Source organism: Rhinopithecus roxellana, chromosome 8, assembly GCF_007565055.1.
Source record: "Rhinopithecus roxellana isolate Shanxi Qingling chromosome 8, ASM756505v1, whole genome shotgun sequence".
Classification (NCBI taxonomy): domain Eukaryota; kingdom Metazoa; phylum Chordata; class Mammalia; order Primates; family Cercopithecidae; genus Rhinopithecus; species Rhinopithecus roxellana.
The window spans coordinates 21,074,378-21,092,195 of NC_044556.1; the positions used below are offsets into that span (position 1 = coordinate 21,074,378).

At 39.1% G+C, this 17,818-nt stretch overlaps 1 protein-coding gene across 1 annotated transcript in view; it reads right to left on the reverse strand.

Annotated features, from left to right (window-relative positions):
* DIPK1A (divergent protein kinase domain 1A) overlaps positions 1-17,818 on the reverse strand; it is a 125,830-nt gene that overhangs the window by 37,408 nt on the left and 70,604 nt on the right. The window lies entirely within an intron of this gene.

A 17,818-nucleotide genomic window follows, 5' to 3' on the forward strand; every position in this document is an offset into this window, starting at 1 on the left:
CCAGTTTCTCACACTGGGAACAGTAGGATACTGTGAGCACTGTGAGCATGCAAAGAAGCAGAGAGAGATGAGACAGAAGCGCACCTGCAGAAGACAATGAGTGCAAACGAAAAAGAGACTCAGGAAATACTGAATTCTGTTGGCCCTATTTGTGGTTTAGATATTTTTGTGAGGTTAACAGATGGTGAATCCCTGTACCAAAAGGCTTGAGTACAATGAATTCTCAGTAAAATTGTAGGTCTTTGAGCTTTATTATTAAAATTAAAAAGTGCCTTTAATGCAAGATACTTTTGTATTGCTCTAAGCAAAAAGAAAATTCAGATTAAACCCCAAATTAAATCACATAAATGACAATGGGGTGTATACCATGGGGTTTGTTTGAAAGATATTTAAGATGACTTGTCTCTAATAAGAGGTCTGGTCATCAGATAGAAATTGACACGTACAGGCCGGGCGCGGTGGCTCAAGCCTGTAATCCCAGCACTTTGGGAGGCCGAGACGGGCGGATCACGAGGTCAGGAGATCGAGACCATCCTGGCTAACACGGTGAAACCCCGTCTCTACTAAAAAAATACAAAAAACTAGCCGGGCGAGGTGGCGGGCGCCTGTAGTCCCAGCTACTCGGGAGGCTGAGGCAGGAGAATGGCGTGAACCCGGGAGGCGGAGCTTGCAGTGAGCTGAGATCCGGCCACTGCACTCCAGCCTGGGCGACAGAGCGAGACTCCGTCTCAAAAAAAAAAAAAAAAAAAAAAAAAAGAAATTGACATGTACTAACATTGCGAACCTAAATAAGCTGAAATGACATAATGCCTATAAAATATAAGCATATTGCTGGGCACATAGTAAGTATTCAGCAAATGTTAGCTAAATCAATTTGCCAGTCACTGGGCAAGAAGCCAACAATACTGCCAGTGGCTATCATCTTTTCGGACTTGCCAAAAAGAAAACTGAATCTGAATCTGATCAAGCCTTTTAGCTGCAGCTACCAGTTTACAGGAAATACATGAGACAGAGGAACACAAGTGACACTTAAGTAAGTGACACTATAAGGATATAATCAGCAAACTCCAGCGTGTGGGAAACACTGCAATACAAACAATCCAGTTTCTTCAGCAAATAAATTACAAGGAGGGAGAAAAGGGGAAGGGGAAACTGAAAGAATAAAAACCATTTAAGAAATATATTAGGCTAGATGTGGTGGCTCACATCTGTAATCCCAGCACTTTCAGAGGGCACTTTGAGTACAGGAATTTGAGACCAGCCTGGACAATATAGTGAGATACTGTCTCTATGAAAACATTTAAAAATTAGCCAAGGCCAGCCTGGAGCTCATGCCTGTAATCCCAGAACTTTGGGAGGCCAAGGCAGGCGAATAACTTGAGGTCAGGAGTTCGAGACCAGCCTGGCCAACATGGTAAAACCCCGCCCATACTAAAAATACAAAAATTAGCTGAGTGTGGTGGCATGCACCTGTAATCCCAGCTACTCAGGAGGCTGAGGCAGGAAAATTGCTTGAACCTGGTAGGCGGAGGTTGTAGTGAGCCGAGATTGTGCCACTGCATTCCAACCTGGGTGACAGAGCAAGACTCCATCTCAAAAAATAAAAATAAAAATTAGCCAAGCATGGTGGCTCACACCTGCAGTCCCAGTTATTTGGGAGGCTAGGGTGAGAGGATTGCTTGAGCCTGGGAAGCAGAGGTTGTAGTGAGCCAAGATTGCATTGCTGCACTCCAGCCTGGGTGACACAGAGAGACCCTATTTCAAAAAATGAGAGAAATATATCAAATAATTACAACACATGTATCTTTTTTGAGTCCTGATTCAAATGAAAACCTGTAAAAAATGACATTTGTAAGACAACTGAAAATTTTAAGAATGACAGTATACTTGATGACAGTAAAGGATTATTTTAGTTTTTTTTAGGTGTGATAATGATTCTGTGATAATATTTAAATATTTTCTTTTCTCTATCAAATAGCTATGTTTTTCTACTTCCTCTGGCATATGTTTAAATGGAGAAACACCCTATGAACTGGATTGCCCAGTGACTACTTGTCATGATAAAGAATGCCAAACATTTTTGAGAGGAAGTTAGATTAATGATGTTCCCAGCAGGGCACTGGGCATCACCTGTTGTAGACATAATAACAAAAGGAGTGAGACACATTTTTCTTCCAGCTTGCCATGGAGAATTGCTGTGATTTGGGGTAACACAAAGTAGTAAAAGGACCTTCATGGGTCCTTTAATATCTGCAGATCCTGCAGCCTCACATTTAAAAATAATGATTGAAGAAACAGCCATAAATTACATCTGTAGCTATTAACCAATTTAATTTCCCTGTGTGCCACTCACTAAAATGTTTCTAGCGGTCTGTTCTGTACCAATTACCTAGATAATGTAGTCTTTGATTAAGAAATGTCATCTGACCTTTTTATTTATGCTGAACTATTCACAATGACTGCCCAGTAGTTTTTTATTCTGCAGATTGTGTGCCTAGCTAGTAATGGTATGTTGCTTTATTCCTCATTTTGTTCCTGAAAAGCAGGGTAAGAATTTTTGTAAATACACTATGGCAGTGATTCTCAAATGGACTTAATTTGCCCCACAGGGGACACTTGGCAATGTCTGGAGATGTGTTTGGTTTCCCAACTGGAGGTTGCTACTGAAATCTTGTGGAATAGCAGCCAGAGATGCTGCTAAACATCCTACAGTGTACAATGTAGCCCCCCACAGCAAAGCACCATCAGGCCCACGATGTGTTTGAGAAACTCTGTATCACAGTTACACAATAAAATGAAAACAAAAATTGTGGGGTTGAAAGAGCTAAATTTGTACGACACTAGCATTTTATCTTAAATTAGCCTTTAATGCATAAACTATTACTCAATTTTTAAAATATCTGTCTGGAAATAACAGAAGCAGTTATCACTAGAGTAAATGATTGCCAGTATTTTATTGTAAGCCCATGATGACACAAAATGCCAATTCTACTCTAAAAAATAGTAATAATTTTTCTTCTTTTAAAATATTGTTGATTTCATTGTGATAACTTATTTCAAAACAAACCTGAAAATCTTTGATCTTGTTTGTAACTTTACATTAAGTTTTAAAAATAGGCAGGAAGAGGCAACACACCAAAATTTAGCCATTTAAGACTACTTCTGGCCGTGCAGTGGCTCACATCTGTAATCCCAGCACTTTGGGAGGCTGATGCCAGGGGATCATCAAATCAAGAGAACGAGCCCATCCTGGCCAACACAGTGAAACCCCGACTCTACTAAAATACAAAAATTAGCTAGGCGTGTTGGTGGGAGCCTGTAATCCCAGCTATTCGGGAGGCTGAGGCAGGAGAATCGCTTGAACCCAGGAGGTGGAGGTTGCAGGGAGCCGAGACCATGGCACTGCACTCCGGCCTGGGCGACAGAGTGACACTCCGTCTCAAAAAAAAAAAAAAAAAAAAAAAGGCTACTTCTATTATCTATTTTTCATACTCTGCATCTTTCATAAACTTGTAAAGCACAAAGTCCTTTTACTTTACCCCTAAATACTCTATACACAAATGTTCTTAATTTTGAGAGTGGGGACTCTGTCTCAAAAAAAACAGAAATGGCAATATGATTCTACTGGTCAGAGTTTTAGCATTCTTAATCTTTTTAAGAGGTGAATTTTTGTATTTATAGAGAGAATCTGAATTATTCTTTGATCTGAAGTTTAAAGATTTTATTTGCAGGAGCATATTCTGTGTTTTGTTTTTATGAAACTCTGGAAATAAAGTTGCAATAAAAAACAGATAATTTTCACATTTTCTCTGAATGCTGGTTCATATTTCTTATGCTTAGAGGCTGACAGCATAACAAAATGCCAAGAACAACTAGGGAATTAATTGCATGGGGTGATTCTCAAGCCTGTGACTAGGCTCCACGGTAAAACACTATTTCAAAGAAGTGTCAAAGTAAAAGAAATAGCTTGTGATACATTAAGTGAAAAAAATCCGCTTTCAAAATCACATGAATGATATGTTCCCAATTTGACTTTTAGAAAAAGAAATCATCAAAAAACTTTAGAAACTACAAGGAAATAAACAAAACATGAAGGGTTGTTGTCTCAAAATGTCAAGAGGTAGTGGGATTATGGATAATTTTTATTTTTCTTCTTTTAATTTTCTATAACAAATATGTATTAGTTTTTTAATTAGAAAAATCTATTTGCATATATGTGTTTAATGTACATATTTAAATATGCCTCTAAGATCTACAAGTCTCTTGATGCTTTAAAAAATCTTTTTTACTGTAAAATATTAATATAGAATTATTTAAAATATATAAATACAGCTTAAATTATAATTATAAAGCAAATAACTAAATAACTACCACTTGGGTAAAAATACAGAATTTTCTGGCTACGTGTGGTGGCTCATGCCTGTAATCCCAGCACATTGGGAGGCTGAGACGGGCAGATCACCTGAGGTCAGGAGTTCGAGGCCAGCCTGGCCAACATAGTGAAACCCCATCTCTATTAAAAATACAAAAATTAGCTGGGCATGATGGCATGTGCCTGTAATCCCAGCTACTTGGGAGGCTGAGGCAGGAGAATCACTTGAACCCAGGAGGCAGAGGTTGCAGTGAGCTGAGATTGTGCCATTGCACTCCAGCCTGGGCGGCAAGAACAAAACTCCGTCTCAAAATAAATAAATAAATAAAAACCCCATAATTTTCTAATACCCTCACTGACCCCCAACCTCCCAACATGCTCTTGACTACCATGATAATCATCTGTTTATGTGCTTTTCTAAGTAGTTTAACCGCTGATCATGTATCCCTACAATGCAGAGTTTGATGCTGATTGTTTGAACTTTACACAAGCAGAAGCCTATTCTATTTCGACTTGCATCCATCCCTCAGCATTATATCATGAGATTTAACCATGCTGATACATATAGCCAGTTTGTTCATTTTCTTTGCTGTAGAGTATTCCACTGATTTTTCAGTAATCTTTATACTTTTATATACAAAGAATATAAATATTTAAAATGTATATTTTATTTAAAATATTTTTAAATGTATATTTAATATTTAAAATACTTAATTTAAATTAAAAATATATATTTAAAATATTTAAAAATGTACATTTTTCTCTTCAACTTCTGTAAGGAAAAAAAATCCACATAATATGGAGCTGCATTCTGTGCCAGTCACTGCAGGAGATACTCTGTGTATCCCATATATTATATTCAATGTTCCTGAAAAATCATAGACTTAGAAGGTTTGAAAGAGACTTTGGAAACATATAATTCAACCACATGCTGATGTGATATTAGGCTTAGAATGCTGAAACAGTTTTGGCTCCAACTCTGTTGTGCCAGGAGGAAGTCTATAAAGGTTTTACACAGGAAGTGTTACAGACATGCCCTGGGGTGGGTGCAATTCTAGGTCTTAGCTACTGAGGAAGTGACTTCTCCTGGCAAAAGCTGAAGACTATAATCCTTTTCTTTGCTCCTGCTGCTTTAGAGAACACAGGCCAGGCACATGTTGAAACGGCTTCAAGGCTAAGAAAACATAAAAGGCATCCCCAGGGTTAAAAAAGCAGGCATGCAGATGGGTTTTAATTAACAATTAGACAGCCAGCATCTTACAGAGCATACGGGAGGAAGGTGTAACCTCCACTAGCAATCTATATATAAAAGGAATGTTGGCATTTGCAATTGCAGGTGAAAATAACTCATCATAGGGATCTTCAACATCCCAGTGCAGAAGGACAAGGATAAGCAAAAACACTAAGTGTTTTGATTTTCTATTGCTATATAACAAACCATCTAAAACTCGGAGGCTTAAAATAACTATTTGTCTCTCATGGTTCTGAGGGATGACTGGACAAAGTTAAGCAGTTCTCTCTTTAAGGTTCTCATGCGTTTATGATCAAGACTGAAGCCATCTGAAGGACTATGTGGGTTGGATGTGCAGATAGATGGCTTCTTCATTCACATGTCCAACCTCTCAACTGACGTGGCTGGAACAGCTTTATGTGGCTAGCTGGGCTTCTTCAACGTTTGGTGGTGTCAAGGTAATTGAACTTCTTACATGATGGCTGACTTTGCTCAGAGTAAGTGTTCCAAGACAGCAAAGGGAAGGCTGCATCATTTCTGTAGAATTATTTTGGTTAGAAATGGCCAGCTCAGAATTAACACAGGAGAGGACCACATACGGGAATGACTACTAGTAGGCATGGTTCACTGAGGGGTCTTCTTTGGAGACCAGCTACCACTCCAGAAGAGGATCAGCAAAGCAGGGTCTAGGGGTAAGGAGAAAAGCAATAGGGCCATCCCAACTAGAATAGAGACAGCTTTCTTGGCCATTCTGATTAAGGGTTCTTTCTTCTGCCTTAGAGGAGAAGAACTGGAAGTTCCCATTAGAATCCATTAATAGTATTTGTAGTCACATGTATTTATGCCTAAGTTGACTGAAAACAGTTCTCATTGCATATGATGGGCTCAATAACTATCAACATCTTTTGCTACGTACACAAAGTTCCATGATAAAGAACTCCAAAGTATTAGAAATTGCTCATGATACTAAGAGCAGTGGCTCACACCTATAATCCCAGCACTTTGGGAGGCTGAGATTGCTTGAGCTCAGGAGTTTGAGACCGGCCTGGGCAAAAAAGTGGGACCCCATCTCTACAAAAAATAAAAAAATCAGCTGGGTGTGATGGCACATGCCTGTGGTCCCAGATACACAGGAGGCTGAGGTAGGAGGATTGCTTAAGCCCAGGAGTTCAAGGCTACTGTGAGCCATGTTCACACCACTGCACTCTAGCCTAGGTGACAGAGCAAGACCCTGTCTTAAAACAAACAAACAAAAACACTCCTTGCGATATGGACATAATAGAATTCATATTACCTTATTATTGCAGTTAAGATGTTAAGATTCTGGCACCAGAACGGGCAAATCAGGTGTCCATTTCTCCCTTAGATTAGGCCTAAGGTGCCACAGTGGATCTAGTGCTTACTAAAACATACAATAGCCACACACAAATCTTTGATGGGAATCCTAATTGGCACTTAAACTCACTAATGATTCAGTTACTAAAAATAAAGTTTAACTCTGTTTTATCTAAACTTAGAGAAGAGAATGCATGGTCCTTTTATACTTCAGATTCTAAAGTATATTTTAGGGCAAAATTTACTTGGAGTAGTTACTTCTAAGGACTTACAAGCTTATTAATACAACAATTTTCAACACAGCTTAGACTCTTGGAGTATCCAGGGGTTGATTATAATTTAGATAAAACTTTATTACTGTAAAGGCTTCTAAAAAATAAATTAACTTTAATTGCTAATATTCTGTGAGATTGGTGAAAGAGGCTACGGTGTTCTGAAACTTCCTTTCCAGTCTTCATTCATGTGACTCCTAGACACATGGTAATTAAATATTGAAACCTAATCTCCCCTTGATACATAAAAAAGCAGAGGTATATGTCCAAATACTGAAGAGGCCAGGGAGGGGTGGAGGAGGTTGTTCACCTCCAAGTATCTGTATTCTGCCTTTGTTATCACTGAAAGGACTGTGGTTGCTCAGGGAATGTGGTCCCAAAGGAGCTACTGTTCATACAGCAGGGACTCAGTGAGGAGATATGCTATTCCCATTGTTTGGTACTCTGACATAGATTTCCAGGAGTCCTAGAACAGAACAACATTTCTTTAACAACAACAACAAAAAAAATTGGAAAGTGACCATCTAATTCTTTTTTTTTTTTGATGGAGTTTCGCTCTGTCTCCCAGGCTGGAGTCTCAGTTCACTGCAACCTCTGCCTCCCAGGTTCAAGTGATTCTCCTACCTCAGCCTCCCAAGTAGCTGGGATTACAGGCGTGCACCACCACACCCCGCTAATTTTTGTATTTTTACTAGAGATGGGGTTTTGCCACGTTGGCCAGGCTGGTCTCTAACTCAGGTGATCCGCCTGCCTCGGCCTCCCAAAGTTCTGGGATTATAGGCATGAGCTACCTCGCCCAGCCCCATCTAATCCATTCTAATCAGTCATCTCTGAAGGTAAATACTTAGTTTGTTAAGCAATTAAAACACAAGTGGAATATAAAATGATAAATACATTAGAGCTAGAAGAGTTTTCACTGAACCCAGATTCCATCCTTCTTACTGAAATAATGCCAGATTGCTACGCCCGGTGGAGAAAAAATGGACAATGAATAATTACATTAAAAAATTAAATGATCCCGTTTGACATATTTCTTTCCTAGCTGTTTTCCATGTTTAAAATATATTATAAGAAAAATAAAGTTGGGGTCATATGAAACATTACTTATCTCTTTTTCTCATTTAACATAAACATGTTCTTATGCCATTATATAGTCTTGATATATCTTCAAAAAATTGATATTTAAGACTGGGCACAGAGGCTCATGCCTGTAATCCCAGCACTTTGGGAGGCCAAGGTGGGTGGATTGCTTGAGTCCAGGAGTTCGAGACCAGCCTGGATAACACAGTGAGACCCTGTCTTTACAAAAAATAAAAAATTAGCCAGGCACGGTGGCTTGTACCTGTAGTCCCAGGTACTTGGAAGGCTGAGGCACAAGGATTGCTTGAGCTGGGGAGATTGAGGCTGCAGTAAGTGATGATGTGCTACTGTACTCCAGCCTGGGTGAGAGAGCAAGACCTTGTCTCAAAAAAAAAATTGATATTAAAAAAAATTTTTTTTTAAATAAAGACAGCGTGTCACTATGTTACCCAGGGTGATCTCGAATTCCTGGGCTCAAGCAATGGGCCTGCCTCAGCCTCCCAAAGTGCTAGGATTATATGCGTGAGCCACTGTACCCATACTGTAAAATGTTATACATCCATTTAAATATCAATTTTTTTTGGTATTTAAATGGACGTATAACATTTTACAGCACAGGTATGCCATAACTTATTTAACCCTATCTGTATTGTTTAATATTTTTATTATTTCCAATATTGTGCTATAATATTGGATAGTGATAACAAACAATAAATGAAAGCCAATATTTATTAGTGCTACTCTGGAGAGGAATGTTAAAGGCACTTTCTATATATTAATATACTTAATCCTCATAAAACTCTATGAGCTGATGTGGTAAATTAGTTAGGAGTTGGAAAACTAGGGCTCACGAGCCAAATCCAGTCTGCTGCTTGGTTTTGTAAATATAGCTTATTGGAACACAATCACTCTAGTTGTTAGTACATTATTATCTAAGGCTGCTTTCATGCCATAACGGCAGAGTTCATTGGTTGCAACAGACAATATGGCCAACAAAGCAAAACATATTTACCATCTGGCTCTTTACCAAAATAGTTTGCTGACCCCTGGACTGTTCAGCAAATATGCATTCTCTCCCACTGCCTCACCTTCCCTGCCTTATTGGTGTTGGGCTCAGCCATGTGACTTGCTTTAGTCAATGTTTGTTAAGTACAAACATTAGATGCAAATAAAAGTATGCAATTGGGCCAGGTGTAGTGGCTCACACCTGTAATTCCAGCTTTTAGAAAGCCAAGCAGGATGATCACTTGAGCCCAGGAGTTTGAGACCAACTAGAGAAGCATAGGAAGAACCCATCTGTACAAAAAAAAAAAAAAAAAAAAAAACCTGAGCATGGTAGCACGCGTCTGTAATCCCAGCTACTTGAGAGGCTGAGGTGACAGGATTGATTGAGACTGGGATGTCATGGCTGCAGTGAGCTGTGATCGCACCACTGTACCCTAGCCTGGGTGACAGAGGGAGACCCTGTCTCAAAAAAAAAAAAAAAAAAAAAAAAAAGCAAAGAAAAGAAAAGGAAAGAGAAAGAAAACTATGCAACTGGACTTGCTCTCTTTCACGTCAGATACTGCCAGTAGAACAGATCCCTAGTAGTCTACCGACACACACAAAAATAAGTTACACTATAGCCCGCTTGAACCAAAATGATGTCCTGAAGTCAAGCCAAGCCTAGAATAGTGGGACTCCAGCTGACCTGGAGATGTGCGATTGAGAAATAAATGCTTATGGTATGTCACTAAGTTTTGGGGAAATTTATTATGCAGCATTGCTGGGGTAACTAACTGATACTGGAGGAGACTACTATTATCCCTTTACAAGAATTCTATGAGTAGGGGACTATTCGTCATTTTACAGATAGAAAAACTGAGAAACATACAGAGGATAAGCAAGGCCATACTAGTCATAAGTAGGAGAACCAGGCTTTGAATGGAGGCAGTCTGGCTTCAGAGGCTGCATTCACTCTACTCTACTGCCTATTGCATTAAATACATAAATAGTTACCTGAGTTTTTAAAAAAAAAATTAGGTAAGAATTTACTAAATAACCATCTAGTATGGAACACTATTCCTTTTTTCCCCATCACCCCAAACGTTGATCATTTCTTTGTATTTGGAACATTCAAAATCCTCTCTTCTATTATTGGCAAATACACAATGAATTGTTAATTATAGTCACCCTATATTGCTATAGAACACTTGAACTTACTCCTCCTATCTAGCTGTGCTTTTGTTATCTGTTAACTAATCCTTGGTTATTCCCCTCCTCCCCTTACCCTTTCCCACCTCCAGTAACCGCTCTTCTACTCTCTACTTCTATAAGCTCAACTTTTTAAGCTTCCACATGTAAGATCATGCAGCATTTACCTTCTTGTACCTGGCTTATTTCACTTAATATAATGTCCCGCAAGCTTATCCATGTGGCTGTGAATGACAAAATTTCACTTTTTTTTATGGCTAAATGGTATTCCATTATGTATATATATCACATTTTCTTTATTCATCTGTCAATGAACACTTAGGTTTATTCCATATCTTGGCTATTGTGAATAGCACTACAATAAATACGAGAGTGCAGATACTTCTTCAACATACTGATTACCTTTCCTTGGGATATATGCCCAGTAGCGGAATTTCTGGATCATATGGTAGTTCTATTTTCAGTGTTTTGAGGAACCTCCATATTGAGTTCCATAATGGGTACACTAAGTTACATTTCCACAAACAGTGTAAGAGAGTTCCTACTTCTCCACATCCTCACCATCATTTGTTATTTTTTGTCTTTTTGAAAATAGCCATTCTAACTGGGTTTAGACATCTCATTGTGGATTTTATTTGCATTTCCCTGATGATTAGCGATGGCAAGCATTTTTTCATGTACCTGTTGGTCATTCGTATGTCTTCTTTTAAGAGATGCCCATTCAGCTCATTTGCTCAGTTTTAAATAGAATTATGTGTTGTTGTTGTTGTTTTGCTGTTAAGCTCGTTGTATATTCTGGATATTAATTCCTTATTAGATGAATAGTTTACAAATATTTTCTCTCACTCCGCATACTGTCTCTTCACTCTGTTGATTTTTTTCCTTTGCTGTGCAGAAGCTTTAATTTGATATAATCCCATTTGTCTATTTTGCCTGCACTTTTGAGGTCTTCTCCATAAGATCTTTGCCCAAACTAGTGTCATGAAGTGTTTCCCCTATGCTTTTTACTAATAGTTTCATAGCTTCATGACTTCTATTCAAGTCTGTAATCCATTTTGAGTTGACTTTTAATATGGTGAGAGATAGAGGTCTATTTTCATATTTCTCCATATGGCTATCCAGTTTTTCCAACACTGCTTACTGAAGAGACAGTCCCTTTCCCAATAAATGTTCTTGGCACCTTCATCAGAAATCAGATAGCTGTTTATTTCTGGGTTCTGTGTTCTGTACCATTGGTCTATTGGTCTGTTTTTATGGCTAGTACCATGTTGTTTTTGTTACCACAGCTTTACAGTATATTTTGAAATCTGGTAGTGTGATGCCTACAGCTTTGTTCTTTTTTCTCAGGATTACTTTGGCTATTCAGGGTCTCTTATAATTTCATATTAGTTTTAAGATTGCTTTTTTTTGTTTTTTTGAGATGGAGTCTCGTTCTGTCGCCCAGGCTGGAGTGCAGTGGCCGGATCTCAGCTCACTGCAAGCTCCGCCTCCTGGGTTTAAGCCATTCTCCTGCCTCAGCCTCCCGAGTAGCTGGGACTACAGGCGCCCGCCACCTCGCCCGGCTAGTTTTTTGCATTTTTTTAGTAGAGACGGAGTTTCATCATGTTAGCCAGGATGGTCTCGATCTCCTGATCTCGTGATCCGCCCAGTCTCGGCCTCCCAAAGTGCTGGGATTACAGGCTTGAGCCACCGCGCCCGGCCTTAAGATTGCTTTTTTATATTTCAGTGAATAATGTCATTGGTATTTTGATAAGGATTGCACAGAATCTGTAGATTGCTTTTGGTAGTATGATCATGTTAACAATATTAATTCTTCCAATCCATGAACATGAGATATCTTTCCTTTTTTTTTTTTAATTGAGACAGGGTATCACTCTGTCACCCAGGCTGGAGTGCAGTGATGTAATCTCAACTCACTGCAGCCTCTGTCTCCTGGGCTCAAACAATCTTCCCACCTCAGCCTCCCCAGTAGCTGGGACTACAGAACATGTGCCACCATGCAGCAACTAATTATTTTGTATTTTTGGTGGAGACAGGGTTTTGCTATGTTGCCCAGGCTGGTCTTGAACTCCTGAACTCAAGCAGTGTGCCTGCCTTGGCCTCCCAAAGTGCTAAGATTACAGGCGTGAGCCATCATGCCCGGCTGTCTTCCACTTTTTTGTGTATCCTCTTCAATTTCTTTCATCAGTGTTTTATAGTTTTCCTTGTAGAGATCCTTCACCTCCTTAAATTTATTCCTAGATTTTATGTATGTATGTATGTATGTATGTATGTATGTATGTATGTATGTATTGTAGTTATCGTAAATGGGATTGCTTTCTTAATTTCTTTTTCTGCTAGTTCATTGTTGATGTATAGAAATGCTACTGATTTTTGTATATTGATTTTGTATTCTGCAACTTTACTGAATTCATTGATTAGTTCTAAGAGATTTTTAGTAGAGCTTTTAGGGTTTTCTATATATAAGATTATGTCATTTGCTCATAGAGCCAACAGACACATGAAAAAATGCTCATCATCACTGGCCATCAGAGAAATGCAAATCAAAACCACAATGAGATTACCATCTCACACCAGTTAGAATGACAATCATTAAAAAGTCAGGAAACAACAGGTGCTGGAGAGGATGTGGAGAAATAGGAACTACTTTTACACTGTTGGTAGGATTGTAAACTAGTTCAGCCATGGTGGAAAACAGTGTGGCGATTCCTCAAGGATTTAGAACTAGAAATACCATTTGACCCAGCAATCCCATTACTGGGTATATACCCAAAGGATTATAAATCATGCTGCTATAAAGACACATGCACACGTATGTTTATTGCAGCACTATTCACAATCGCTGAAGACTTGGAATCAACCCAAATGTCCATCAGTGACAGACTGGATTAAGAAAATGTGGCACATATACACCATGGAATACTACGCAGCCATAAAAGGATGAGTTCATGTCCTTTGTAGGGACATGGATGCAGCTGGAAACCATCATTCTCAGCAAACTATGGCAAGAACAGAAAACCAAACACCGCATGTTCTCACTCATAGGTGGAAATTGAACAATGAGATCACTTGGACACGGGAAGGGGAATATCACACACTGGGGCCTATTGTGGGGAAGGGGGAGGGGAGAGGGATGGCATTGGGAGATATACCTGATGTAAATGACAAGCTGATGGGTGCAGCACAACAACATGGCATATGTATACATATGTAACAAACCTGTACATTGTGCACATGTACCCTAGAACTTAAAGTATAATTTAAAAAATAAATAAATTAAAAAAAAAAAAGATTATGTCATTTGCAAACAGGGACAATGTAACTCCCTCCTTCTTTTTTTTTTTTTTTTTTTTTTTTGAGACGGAGCCTCGCTCTGTTGTCCAGGCTGGAGTGCAGTGGCCGGATCTCAGCTCCCTGCAAGCTCCGCCTTCCGGGTTTAAGCCATTCTCCTGCCTCAGCCTCCCGAGTAGCTGGGACTACAGGCACCCGCCACCTCACCCAGCTAGTTTTTTGTATTTTTTAGTAGAGACGGGGTTTCACCGTGTTAGCCAGGATGGTCTCGATCTCCTGATCTCGTGATCCGCCCGTCTTGGCCTCCCAAAGTACTGGGATTACAGGCTTGAGCCACCGCGCCCGGCCGTAACTCCCTCCTAACTGGATGTCCTTTCTTTCTTCTCTTGCTTAATTGCTCTAGTTAGGACTTCCAGTACTATGTTGAATAAAAGTGGTGAAAGTGGGCATCCTGGTCTTGTTCCAGAACTTAGAGAAACAGCTTTCAGCTTTTCCTTATTCAGTATCATGTTGGCTGTGGGTTTATCATATATGGCCTTTATCATGGTGAGGTATTTTCCTTCTACATCCAATTTGTTGAGAGTTTTCATCATGAAAAGGTGTTTACTTTCATTGAATGGTTTTTGGTATTTATTAAAATGACCATATGGTTTTTGTCTTCAGTTCTGTTAATGTAATGTATCATATTTATTGATTTGTGTACGTTGACCTATCTTTGCATCCCCTGAGTAAATCCCATTTGATCATGGTAAATGATTTTTCCAATATGCTGCTGGATTCAGTTTGTTAGTATTTTATTGAGGATTTTTACATCTATGTTCATTAGGTGTATTAGCCTATAGTTTTCTTTTTTCTGGTGTCCTTCTCTGGTTTCGGTATTGAGGTAACACTGGCATTATAGAATGAGTTGGAAGAATGCCCTTTTTTTCAGTTTTCTGGAAGAGTTTGATAATTGGTATTAGTTCTTCAAATGTTTGGTAGAATTCTGCACTGGAGCCATTGGGTCCTGGGCCTTTTTCTGATAGGCAACATTTTATTACAAATTCATAGATTCAATCTCATTATTTGTAATTGGTCTGTTCAGGCTTTCTATTTCTTCTTGGTTCAATCTTGGTAGAAAATATGTGTCCAAAAATTTATCCATTTCCTCTAGCTTTCTAATTTGTTGGTGTATTTGTTCATGATACAAAGTCTCTAATGATACTTTGTATTTCTGTGTTATTAGTCATCATATCTCCTTTTTCATTTCTGATTTTATTTATTTAGGTATTTTCTCTTTTTTCTTGGTTAGTCCAGCCAATGGTTTACCAATTTTGTCTTTTTGAAAAACCAATTTTTCATTTCGTTGATTTTTTTTTTAGTTGATCTTTATTATTTATTTATTTCTAATTTTGGGTTTGGTTTATTCTTGCTTTTCTAGTTCCTTGATTTGGTAATTATTATTTCTTGCTCTTTTTGGTGTCGGTGTTTATGCTATAATGCTAATTGGATCCCACAGTTTGTTATTGTTTATTTTAATTTCTTGTTTTTTGTTTTGTTTTTTTTGTTGTTTTTTTTTGAGACGAGGCTGTTTAGTGCGTTGCAATCTACTCAATCTGCCTCCCTGCTTATTCTCTCCAACCTAGCTGTCAGGTCCGCCACTGCCGGTTTTGTATTTTTATAGATCATCTGTGCCTCTCGATTTCTTACCTCTGTATCCCCATTCGGCCTCCCAAAGGCTGGATTACAGGCTGAGCCACCCGCCCGCCATTTTTTCTAAAAATAAACATCTTTTCATTGATGACCCATTGGTCACTCAGGAGCATGTTGTTTAATTTCCTGTTTGTACAATATCAGAAGTTCCTTTTTTTTTTTTTTTTTTTGTAAGAGACAAGGTGTATTAATTTGTTTTGTATCACTATAAAGGAATGCCTGAGGCTAGATAATTTATTAAAAAAAAAAAAAAAAAGAGGTTTACACTTTGGGAGGCCAAAGCAGGTGGATAGCTTGAGGTCAGGAGTTCAAGACCAGCCTGGCCAATGTGGTGAAACCTTGTCTCTACTAAAAATACAAAAATTAGCCATGTGTGGTGGCGTGCACCTGTAGTCCCAGCTACTTGGGAGGCTGAGGCAGGAAAATTGCTGGAATCTGGGAGATGGAGGTTGAAGTGGACCAAGATTGTGTCACTGCACTCCAGCCTGGGCAACAGAGCGAGACTCCATCTCAAAAAAACAAAACAAAACAAAAAAACAAGAGGTTTAATTGGCTCACAGTTCTGCAGGCTGTACAAGGTACAAGAAGCATGGTGCCAACATCTGCTCAGCTTCTGATGAGGGCCTCTGGCAATTTACAGTCATGATGAAAGTGACAGGGAGTCAGCCTGTCACATGGTGAAGAGAGTATGGGGAAGTGCTACACACTTTTAAACAACCAGATCTCACATGAACTCAGAGCAATAACTCACTCATCACCAAGGGGATGGTGCTAAGCCATTCATGAGAGATCCACCCCCATGATCCAAACACCTCCCACCACACCCAATCTCCAATACTGGGGATTACATTTCAACATGAGATTTGGAGGGGACAAACATTCAAACCACATCACAAAACATATCACCCTGTCATCCAGGACAGAGTGCGGTGGTATGAACATAGCTCACTGCAGCCTTGAACTACTGGGCTCCGGGGATTCTCTCACCTCTGCCTCCTGAGTAGCTGGGACTATAGGTGTGAACCACCATACCTTGGTAATTTTTGTTTATTGTTTTCAGTGGAGATAATGTCTTGTTTTGTTGCCCAGGCTGGTCTCAAACTCTTGGCTTCAAGTGATCCTTCCACCTTGACTTCCCAAAGTGCTGGGTTGGATTACAGGTATGAGCCTGTCTTATTTAGAGACAGGGTCTCACTCTGTCACCCAGGCTGGAGTGCACTGGCACAATCATGGCTCACTGAGGCCTTGACCTCCTGGGCTCGAGGAACCCTCCCACCTCACCTTCCTGAGTAGCTGCGACCACAGACATGTGCCACCATGCCTGGCTATTTTGCTTTTAATGTTTTTGTATAGACGGGGGTCATCCTATGTTGCCCAGGCTGACCTCAAACTCCTGGGTTCAAATATCCTCCCATGTCAGCCTCTCAAAATGTTGGGATTACAGGCATGAGCAATTGCACTTGGCCTAAAATGTACTTTATATTTATTTCTGTTGTTGATTTTCTGTCTAGATGATCTATCCAAATGCTGAGTGTGGAGTGCTGAAACACCCAACTTTTATTGTATCAGAGTTTCTCTCTCTGTTTAGATCAAATAAGATTTGCTTTTTATGTATCTGGGTACTACAGTGTTGCGTTCATATATATTTATAATTGTTATATCCTCTTGCTGAACTGATCCCTTTAACATTATGTAATGACCTTCTTTGTCTTTTTGTATACTTTTTGACTTAAAGTCTGTTTTATCTGACATAAGCATAGCTACTTCTGCTCACTTTTAGGTTCTATTTGTGTGAAATATCATTTTCTATCCCTTCACTGTCAGTCTGTATGTGTCTTTACAATTGAAGTGAGTTTCTTGCAGGCAGTATATAGCTGGGTAATGGCTTTTTCATCCACTCAGCCAGTCTATACTTTTTAAGTGGGGGATTTAATTTGTTTCTATTAAAGCTTATTATTGATAGGGAGGAACTTGCTTCTTCATTTTATTAATTGTTTTCTGGTTGTTTTGTATATCCTTTGTTCCTTTTTTCCTCCCTTAATGTTTATCATTGTCGTTTGGTGGTATTTTGTAGTGCTATGGTTTCATTCCTTTCTTGTTCTCCTTCATGAATCTGCTCTACTAGTAAGTTTTATACTTTTGTGTGTTCATGATAGTGATGATTATCTTTTCACTTCCAGAGATAAGACTTCCTTAAGCATTTCTTATAAGGCTGGTCTAGTGGTGTTGAATTCCCTTTATTTTTGCTTATCTGGGAAACGCTTTATTTCTCCCTCATTTCTGAAGGATCCTGCTTTGCTGGGTGTGGTATTCCTGGCTAGCTATTTTTTTTTTTTTTTTTCTTTCAGCACA